This window comes from Halichoerus grypus, chromosome 3 (assembly GCF_964656455.1).
Source record: "Halichoerus grypus chromosome 3, mHalGry1.hap1.1, whole genome shotgun sequence".
In the NCBI taxonomy this organism is placed as follows: Eukaryota; Metazoa; Chordata; class Mammalia; order Carnivora; family Phocidae; genus Halichoerus; species Halichoerus grypus.
The window spans coordinates 191,565,836-191,575,833 of NC_135714.1; the positions used below are offsets into that span (position 1 = coordinate 191,565,836).

Sequence of the window (9,998 nt, forward strand, 5' to 3'; positions counted from 1 at the left end):
AAATCTTTTTTTAGAAAAGAATACATACTATCACTGATGATGTTAACCTCATTCACCCAGCTGGTTTCACACTGTAAAACTACCTTTTCATCCCTTTCCATCCTCTACCCATCGGAAGAAACAGGGAGAGAATTAACCCCCATTTCTGTGACAGGAGGAATATCTCCATAAGTTATTTGGAATTCTTCTGTGTAGGAAATTTCTCCCTTCTCTCTCATTTTTGTATTTATTCAATAATTTTTTTTTATCAGTCTAAACTCATGAGTATATTTTTTTCCTTTGGGATATAATCCAATACTACATTATTCATTTCATTACTCAAATTGTTCCAGCTTTGGTCACAGGAACTCTTTCAGGTTGGGGCTTATGTAATTACAAGTAAATTACTTCTTTACAATAACAGTAAAAGTGATCTGGACATGCAAACAGCCAGTTCAGAAGCGGGCATTCACCTGAACAGAAGCTCACATGTGCACTACAAAGTAGCCTTTAAGCCATGAGTATTTCATGGATGGTGGAATCAGCCAGGGTGTTCTACGGGAGTTGTGGGGAGTTCTGGCAATGAATCTGAAAGTCAATTTAAGAGCTTCAGCTCAAATGTTAACTCAAAAACAAAACCTACCATGCAGAGAAAAAGTATTGATGCCCCCAAATGCAATTGTCCATTTTTTCCGGACATTTTGTTACCACCCAGGCAAAGAATCTTACGCTTTCAAACCACACCTGCCTTTTCCCCTCTACTTGACAGGAGAGGACTCAGCCCTAAAACAATGCAGATAAGTTAATGAGACTCCTGAAACGAATGCAACCTCTTTCTAGAGCTACAGAGATTGTCTTGGGTGATGAGCGTAGCCTGGGCTGCAGAGAGGGTATTGCTCTATTGTTTCAAATACATTTCAGACCCACTCCAAGCTTTAAATAGCAACTTATTAAAGAATCTAAGTAAATCTCAACATTTGGTTGACCTTTGATAGCGTCCCTTTTAGAGAATAGAAGAATCTATTCAGTTGTTTGTTTGCCATGTTAACAGTAATGCTTTCATTTATGACAATGTCTGTTCCAGGGGACGGATCTTTCAGGGCAATTATGTTCTATTAGGGACAATTACACAGAAACTTGAATTTCCAGTAACAAGCATGGAAAACAGAAAAGCATTGTGAATTAAAATGTTATGTTGCTCTGGTTTTAAATGTATGTTTATGATAAACCGCCAAGAAGCAATTGGCTTTCTGATATTAACTCATTCATGTATTCATTCACTTAACAAATAGCTATTGAAAATCAACAATATTTTAGAAGTAGAATGTCTAGGATAGAAAATAGAAAAAAACATGTAAGATATATTTTACTGTGACAAAATCATAAAGTTATTGTCAGTGAGGACTCGTGTCAGGGTTTAGTTTGTGTGGATGAGCAAGACTTCCCTACCAGATGTGGCATTTGAGCTGAGACTTAAAATAATAAGATCCACTCAAGTGAAAGCTGAGAATGGTACCTTCCAGAGAGAGAAGCAAAGTGTATCGGTGGAGAATGGGGACAAGGATGGGGAGTGATGGGTAAGGAGGTTAGTCAGAGATGCAGGGGCCAGATATGTCAGGGATTAGAAGTCTCAGGCAAGGAGTCTGAATTAAATAAAAATCAAAGACTTTAGAAAGATATGATCTAGAAGTCCAATAACCTGCTTTCTATATTGAAAAATCTGCTTACTTGCAGAGAACTAACTGTAAGAAAGCAAAAAGAGATGGTAAGGATACCCATTCGGAGACTCGCATTAGTTCAGGCGGGAAAGAGGTGGCGGTGGGTGGGCACTGCCCGGCAGCAGAGAAGAGGCACTGAAATCCAAAGCCAAGACCTTGCTGATCAATGAGATGTGTAAAGAAGCTCGGGTCTCCTGATTCCAGGGAACGGACTTGCACCTTGTAAGATGACAATTTATTCAACCAAGAGTACAGAAGATATCAGCAGTGGGTGGCCACACAAAGTGTAGGTAAGGTAGGATATCTTAGCCCAGATTTCCTAGCTACCTCAGAGAAATTTACAGTTTTGTATTACTAAACGTCCACCATATTTTTCTTACTTGAAGGGAAGTAAGAGGCTTTATTTGAAAGAAGTTAGTTTTCATCAGAAGCTGTACATTCATGAATGTGGGAAACAGAGAGATCAAAGCCAAATCTGTCTGGGCCAGCACTGTGTCTTCCCACAGTCGAACAAAATCAGTTCTGCACTCCCTTGAGTGCATTAATAATGCTACTAAGTGCGTGTGGAACAGAGCACTGGACCGCCAACATGGCTGACCTTTCCTCTGTCAGGTGGCCATAGAACAGTTCAGACTGGGGCTTCAGCCTCTTCACCATCTCCCTTTGCTTATCCTGCACACAGTGGAGCCTCACACAATTCTGACAAGATCATTATTCTTGGGACACATAAGGAAAAAAATCTACTAATACAGATGGTGTCCTTGAATAATAGGAGTTTGCATTCAGGGCAGACTTTCAGCAGCAACAGAAACATGCCCCCATAAAGCAAACATTTTTTTAATGTATGCATTTGCACTTTTAATGGTCTTCTACAATAAAGCAACCATCTCAACCTGCAGGGAGGTTCTTAAAGCCATGAACATTAATTTCCTATTGCTGCTCTGACAAATTACCACAAACTCAGGCAGCTTAAAACAACACAAATTTATCATCTAACAGTTCTGGAGGTCAGAAGTCTCAATTCAGTCTCACTGGACTAAAGTCAAGGTATTGGCAGGGCTGCAGTGTTTCTGGAGGCTCTGAGGGGAATATCCCTTTCCTTGCCCTTTCCAGCTTCTAAAAGGACCTGTACTCCTTGGCTGGTGGCCCTTCCTTGCATCTCACCAACCTCTTGCTTTCATGGTCACCTCTATTACTGGCTCTGGTCCTCCTGTCTCCTTCTCATAAGGACCCAGTGATTGTATTGGGCTCACTGGGATAATACAGGATAACCTCCCCCATCACAAGATGCTTCATCACCTCAGCAATGTCCCTTTTGCTATGTAAGTTAACAAAGTCATGGGTTCTGAGGAACTCTGAGAGGGCAGGAGACTACAACTGGAAACTCCCGACTTTAAAAAGTAACTTCTTAGGAGAAGTAAAAATAAGTGAGCAAATAAGAAATTTTAAAAGATGCCATCTAATTAGTAAAATCTCATTCAGGGCATCAACTTAATTTTGGCAGCCTTGAGTGCCATAAAATTTAGCATGGTCTTTTTGCTTCTTAAAAGTATTTGCGGGCCAGCTTTGCGCAGTGGCAGTATCGTAGCCAATGAGGTTTATCCGAGGCGCGATTATTGCTAATTGAAAAGTATTTGCGGGCCAGTAGGACTTCAAAACTCAGGGAAAAAAAATGAAAGACTGTAAGGCAGCAGATAGTGATTATCTGTGATGCCATAATAAACAGAGTACCAGATATGAATGCCAATGAAAAATAAACTACTAACTGTTTGATGGCATGATGTCTCACTGTGGGTGCACTGGTGCTAAAAATTAAATTCATAATAAACAAGGTTCTTCCTGTATTTAAATTATCTCCAGATTAATTCAGGAGTCCCTTTAGGGCAGTTGAGCAGCTTTTCATTCTGCAAATACATCACAGCTGGAGAATTAAGAGTATTAGAGGAAGGGGGTTTAAAAAAAACTCACTGGAAATAGAACAAAAACTCTATTATGTTGCCTGTATGGTAGTTTATTTTTTTAAGTACTTCCATATCCATTGGTTCTTTTGTTTGGTTATTCATACAAAAATATTTGAGCCCTTCTCCTATGTACGCCAGGTGTGTGCTGTTGAGGATCTGATGGGCCATTACATGAGGTAGCCCTTTGCTGTGAGTTTGATGAGGAGCCACTGGAGGTTTCTGAGCAAAAAAGTAAGATGATTAGATGTAGGTTTTAATGGGGTCACTTTGACCCCTAGGTTGAAACTGGATAAAGGGAAGGAAAGATTAAATGGAGGAGACAAGTGTGAACAGTGCGATGTATGTGTGTGACAGGTTACTCCCAACAGCAACAGGAATGCTTACTTAGCATCTGATGTACTCTCATCAAGAATCAGGAACCCAGAGACGGCTACTTAGTATTTCAAAGGATGCCATCAGAATCCACACCAGAGGGTCTGGTAGTTAGCAAAATTAACAAAGAAGCACAATTGTGTTGTTTAGAATGAAGGCTAGTTGGAAACATCTGCACAGGCCCCACGACCCTTGCCTGCGTGGAGTATGAGAAGCCCGCAAGTCCCACACCTGTGGCTTCAGTCCACCTTCAAGGTCAAGCTAGCGCCCCACTGATTCTCAATTTGTCTACTGAACCCCACCTCAAGGTTGACTGGTCCTTCTACCAGAATTTTGTATCCCCCTCGAAGTAAACCTGATGATACCTCAAAACTACAAAGATAGGTTGTATAACTTTTTGTACATGCTTGCTAATAAATATTTGCATGTTTGGTAGAATTTGGTCCAAGACTTGCTTTCTCTGTCACATACCATCTTACAGGCCGTTAGTGGGGGAAGGGAGTGAGTGTAAGGCGGCCAACCTTCCTCTAGCCAATGAGAAGCTATTTACCAAAAGAACCTGACATTTTTGGAGAGGTCAAATCAGTTTAGATCCATTCACATGTAATAAAATGATTTAGCTCTTTATTTTAATCCAAATCTGGATTCTATGTGCTTGTGTTTCATGTTGGATGTTTCTATCTATATTCAAATATAACATTGCTCTGAAGTTTCCCTTTCAAGCTGTCTTTATTAGGTTCTAGAAATATAAAAATGGAAAGAATTCAGAGTATGAGCATATAATGAAAATATTTTCAATAAATGTTCTCCTGATAGAACATTTAACATTTCTCATTTATATTATCACCAACTGTGTTTTAAAAGTTTCTTCCCTATCTCCCATCCTCCATAATCAAATATGACAGTTACAGGTCTCAAAATCAATTTTAATTATTATTCTTGGATGAAGTAGGTTATGGGTCAAACAGTTAATTTTGTTAGTTTTTCTCTGGGAGTTTTGAATATTTTGGTATTTGCATCTTTGGGTCCTCTGCTTTGTAGCAATCGTTATTTAAGTTCAAAAAGAAACCTTTAAAGAGAAATTCATTCCAAAGTAATACTTTTGTGTAGAAGTTTGCTCTGTATTCTAATAGAGACTATGCTCTCTTCTTCAGGTAGACAATTAAATGGGTTGCATTTGAATAAAGTATGACTTCTAAGACTTCATTTCCCCCCCAAATTATGTGGTGCTCAAATAAATATCTGCCCACGAGGCAGCTCTTACCAGAGGGACATCACCTGAACTCACTTTCTGAAGGGAGCGTTTAAGAAAAAAATTCCACAGGTGATTTTAACTTAATGGTGTAATGGCTGAGCTGGGGAGGCATTTCAAGTGCATTCCTGCAATGCCCAGGCACGGGAGAGTTCTCCAACCAGGCTTCATGGGAACCAGATAAAAATGGACAGCATCTGCAAGTTTCCAGTGGCTCTGCACCACGTGACCTCCCAGAATACCTGAGTCTCTCTGGTTGGTAGCGCTGAGCGATAATTTTGTTATAGGCTGCTCAAGTGGAGCGCTTCTGAAAACATGAGAGCTACAGATTGGATACGGGGTAAGGTGGGACTCAGGGGGAGTGCCATTTTACGGCTGCACGCAATTTCTCAACTTCTCCAAACTGTTGCCTGGCGTTGGTATGCAGTTCTTAGGATAACCGCACCCTCTGGTGGGCACATTTGGAAGCTATGAAGATTTCACACTGAGCCCTATCAAGAACTGCATCCTTAATCCTTGTTCCCCACATTGTCTTTCCACCAGTTTTTTTCTTTCCTTTTCCTTTCCTTTTTTTTTTTTTTTAGAAGCTCCTAAGCCAGCCGGCCAACGTACTGCACACTGTTCACGAGTCAGGGAAGATCCCTACGTCAGGCCTTTGCTCTGTTCACACGATGTGAACCAAATACAGATGAACATCCTGGCCCTAAGAGGCTTTCTAGGGCACAGAGAAGTCCCCCCACCGCCACGCATGGGGTACGTTCCCAGACCTTCAGTGGATGCCTGAAACCACGCAGTGTACCAAACCCTCTCTACACCATGTGGTTTTTTTCCCTACACGGACATACCTGTAACGGAGTCTAATTTATAAACGAGGCCCAGTGAGAGATGAAACGCAGACGCAGGGGAGGAAGTGAGGTAAATGCCCGCCGGCGCTCTGTGACGTAGCGCGAGGCTGCCGGTGACGTCATGACGCTGAGTCCCAATGAGGGGCGGCTGCTTCCGGAGCACGGGGAACTGACACCGGAAGGCAGGGACTCCTGGAGTGACGGAAGCGTGTGAGCGTCTGCCCCACGGAACCTGCTGCTGTCCCCGCGGGCCCCGTGGCTGGGTGTGCTTGAGCGGGGCCTTGCCGCACACAGCCAGCAGGGACACGCCCCTGAGGGACCTTGACCCGTGGAGTTTTGGAGCGACTGCGTCCATGTCCCCTTCCGAGTGTGTGCGTGTGTCTGTTTGCCCGTATGTGTGTATGTGCGTGTATGTGTTTGTGGGGGTGGTATTTTTTTCTTTTTCTTCTCTTTTCTGTTATCATCAAGCCTCTAGTATTCAAAGATTGTGTTCCTTTTAAATATTGCAACTTGATGTTAATATTCTGAGTAATCAAGGGAAGGCCTCCTGCTCCCATGTTCAGCAGAGCAGGTGTGGGGGAGCGGCAGGGAGTGACCAGAGGGTTGGGGGCTGGTAGAAAGGTGTGAGGAGAGTAGCAGTGGCTTAAAGGAATCCACACAGCCAGGGCCAGAAGTAGTCCTGAGCCACGCGACTCAGCAACATGGCAAAGGACAACAGGGACGGTTTGGGGGAACACAGGAGAGCTGTCCACCCGCAGCCCTACAGGTGTCTGAGGGGCTCAGCTGTGCACCTCGACCCCTTGTGCACCCGGTGTTGGGGGCTCACAGTAGTTAGTCACTAAAGGGAAGCGAAGTCCCCAAAGCTGGGGACTCTGGAGCATATTGTTTAAAGAAGAAACTACTATCTAGAGACTATTTACAACAACTATATTTGAAAAGTCAAGCGTATCTGAATTGAAGCAGTTGATTTAATGTTTCCAGATACTGTAGCTACATAGAATTGTTTAAATTACGTGCATTCTGTGTGGACGCTGTGGTTTAAAATGTAACAAAAAGTATCAAAGTGCCATCTAGTGGGACAGTGGAGAATTAAGCTGAAAATATGTACCGGCTGATGTTTCTTTTTTTCCCTGTAAAAACAAATAACATTATGATGTACTGGAAAAATAATACCTTCTCATACATGGTGGTAATAAGGAGTATGAGGTGGTAGGAGGGGTAAAGCACACGGAACAGTGTGCAGCACGTAGCACGCACTGCGTAAGGGGTAGAGATTTTCCTCATTTCTGTTTGTAATTCCTTATTTGTATTCTTTTTCTCATTTCTGTTAATCAAAATGATACTATTATTATTAACAATATGAATCACTGATCGTTGGACCTACTGAATCTCAGGTTTAGGATATCCATTTAACAAGCTCTCCGCTTAACTCTAGAATGTCCATTTTAACTCTTTTGGAATAGAACCAAGTTGATAATGATGGGATAGCGTTATGGTCACCCCTTCCTTGGGATTGTTTAAAAGGCTGCTTAAGAAGCTCCTAGTTTATTTCCACATACACTATTCCCCAACACTGAACTAGAAGCCGCTGGAATTTGGAGGAAGAAGGGAGGAGAACATACATCTCCTGAAATACCCTCAGTGTCGATGCCTTGGGTACAGACAGAAGAGCAGCTTCATGTAAAATGCCTGTGGGTAACGTGTAGCATCGTAGAAACCTGTTTCTTTCTAATGTGTCCCTCAGGACAGCAGAGACAATTCTCTTCACATGGGATTTAATACCCTGAGTAGTGAGGGGGTGGGGAGTGGGGGACTGGAAACATAGACATCAATGTAAAATGCCCGGAATTCAGATAAATTGGAAGGATGAACAAATTGAGCACCTGAGCCATAGTGGAGCCGCACACGGTTTTTATAACCTCCAGCACTGCCATCAATGTGCTGCTAAACTCGTGTCCTGATGTCAGAATGTTAAAGCTGCCAGGCATACCTGAGATTTTTCATTTCGTTTTTCATTTACAAAGTAGAATCTGAATAAAGAAAAATTAACTTTCGAGTCTGGAAAAACAGTCCTACCTTGATTGCTGCCACTCTACAGACACATTGAAATATATATGATGCAGAAATATCACTCTAAAATAGCTTTATTAATCCTTCCCTCAACTAAGTGAAGTAATGACTTGAAAAATAGATCCACCAAGCCAAATACAAATTAGTAGTTTGATTATATAGATATTCCTGAGAAAGGAACTTCTGGCCTTGATTTCTCTTCACTGCTTTACCATTCTTATAATGGGGATAATTCTTTTAAGTAGCAGCAGCAGAGACTTGTCAGAACCCCCCCCCCCCCCCCACTTTGTGGTTGATACTGTTTTCCATGTAATGACAAAGGTTTCATATTTTGTATACTTTGTTAAGGTGCCTTTCCAACCATGGTCACGAGTGCCGCCCTGGCTGTTCTTTTGATGGTATCCAAGCATTGATATTACCTACAGATCCTCACCAAATTTAGAAATTCCTGCCCATGCACAGCACAGTGTCCTTCCTTGGAAAGTTCCTTGGTTACAAAGTGTGCACACATTCACTGGGGGGTGCTGGGTGAAGTGGAAGAACTGCCTCAGTAGATAAAAGTTGACATCTTTTTAGGTAAAACAAACACATACATGCACAATTACAATCTTCATCTGGAAATCCCACCATATATTATTACATTTGTCACAAAATTACCTGATACCCCAAGGGCAAAAGGGAGGGAAGTCATTTATTGGATATGTTTTGTGTCAGTTACTGTACGAGTCATTTGAATATGGTCTCTTCTCTGAACATTTGGGTTAAATGGATAATGACAGAAAATGATATACTATTTGCAGTATATACTCTACACAGGAGGTTGGGGCTCTTAATCCAATATGACTGGCGTCCTTATAAGAAGATGGGAAGAGACACAGGGGAGGAGGCCATGTGGGGACAAGAGGCAGAGATCAGAGGGAGGCAGCCAGAAGCCGGGGAACAGATGGGCCACTAGTGGCTGGAAGAGGCAAGGAAGGACCCTCCCCTGGTGGCCTCAGAGGAAGTGAGGCCCTGCTGACACCTCGATTTTGGACTTGTAGTCTTCAGAACTGTGAGAGAATAAATTTGTTACAGAAGCCCTAGAACAAAAACCACATATGAAGATGAGGAAGCATCGAGACCCAGAGAGGAGGTGAAGCTGAGGTGAGTGTTAAATATTCATTTCATTCTCCCTTTCTCCCTTTCTCTCTCTCTCACACACACACGCACACACACACACACACACAGGTACATTCCTCTGGGATGGCCTTGGAAATGGCAAGTCATGTAGAAAGGCACACGGAGAAACTTACTGTAACAACACACAACCACCAGTAACTGCTACTGGAACATCGGTGTGGTTGGTGAATTCTCTGAAGGTGACCTTCAAGTCACTGTCAACCAGAATGTGGAAAATCCTCTCCCGCAAGGAAAGTGAAAAGCCCGTTCTAACCCAGATCGGTGTAAGGTGTGGAAAAGCACACGACCAAGGAATGTTAGCATGATGTAGAGCCCAGAGGATGAAGAGAGAAGAGGGACTGAACAGGACCAGAGGGAAGAGGTCTCTTCATCAAAATGGATCAGGTACCCTGATTCTTTAATGAGGTTGGGCAACAGGTAGGGCCCTAAGTGTAACATACATAATACAAAATGTGTTTACAAAGTCTTTCTTAAATAAATGCCTTAATATTGTATATGATTCTCATTCCAAAGTTTGGGTTCACTTCTTAGAATCTGTGATAATGGCAACCTACGGGTGCCCAGGGTGCCGGCCTATGAGACTCGCACTAGTTGTGGCCATGTCTGGCCTCATTACTCGCTG

General features: G+C 42.5%; 1 pseudogene; it reads left to right on the forward strand.

Annotated features, from left to right (window-relative positions):
* Positions 1-3,259: 3,259 nt before the first annotated feature.
* On the forward strand, positions 3,260-3,336 carry LOC118548552 (U4 spliceosomal RNA; annotated as a pseudogene).
* The last annotated feature ends 6,662 nt before the right edge of the window (positions 3,337-9,998 follow it).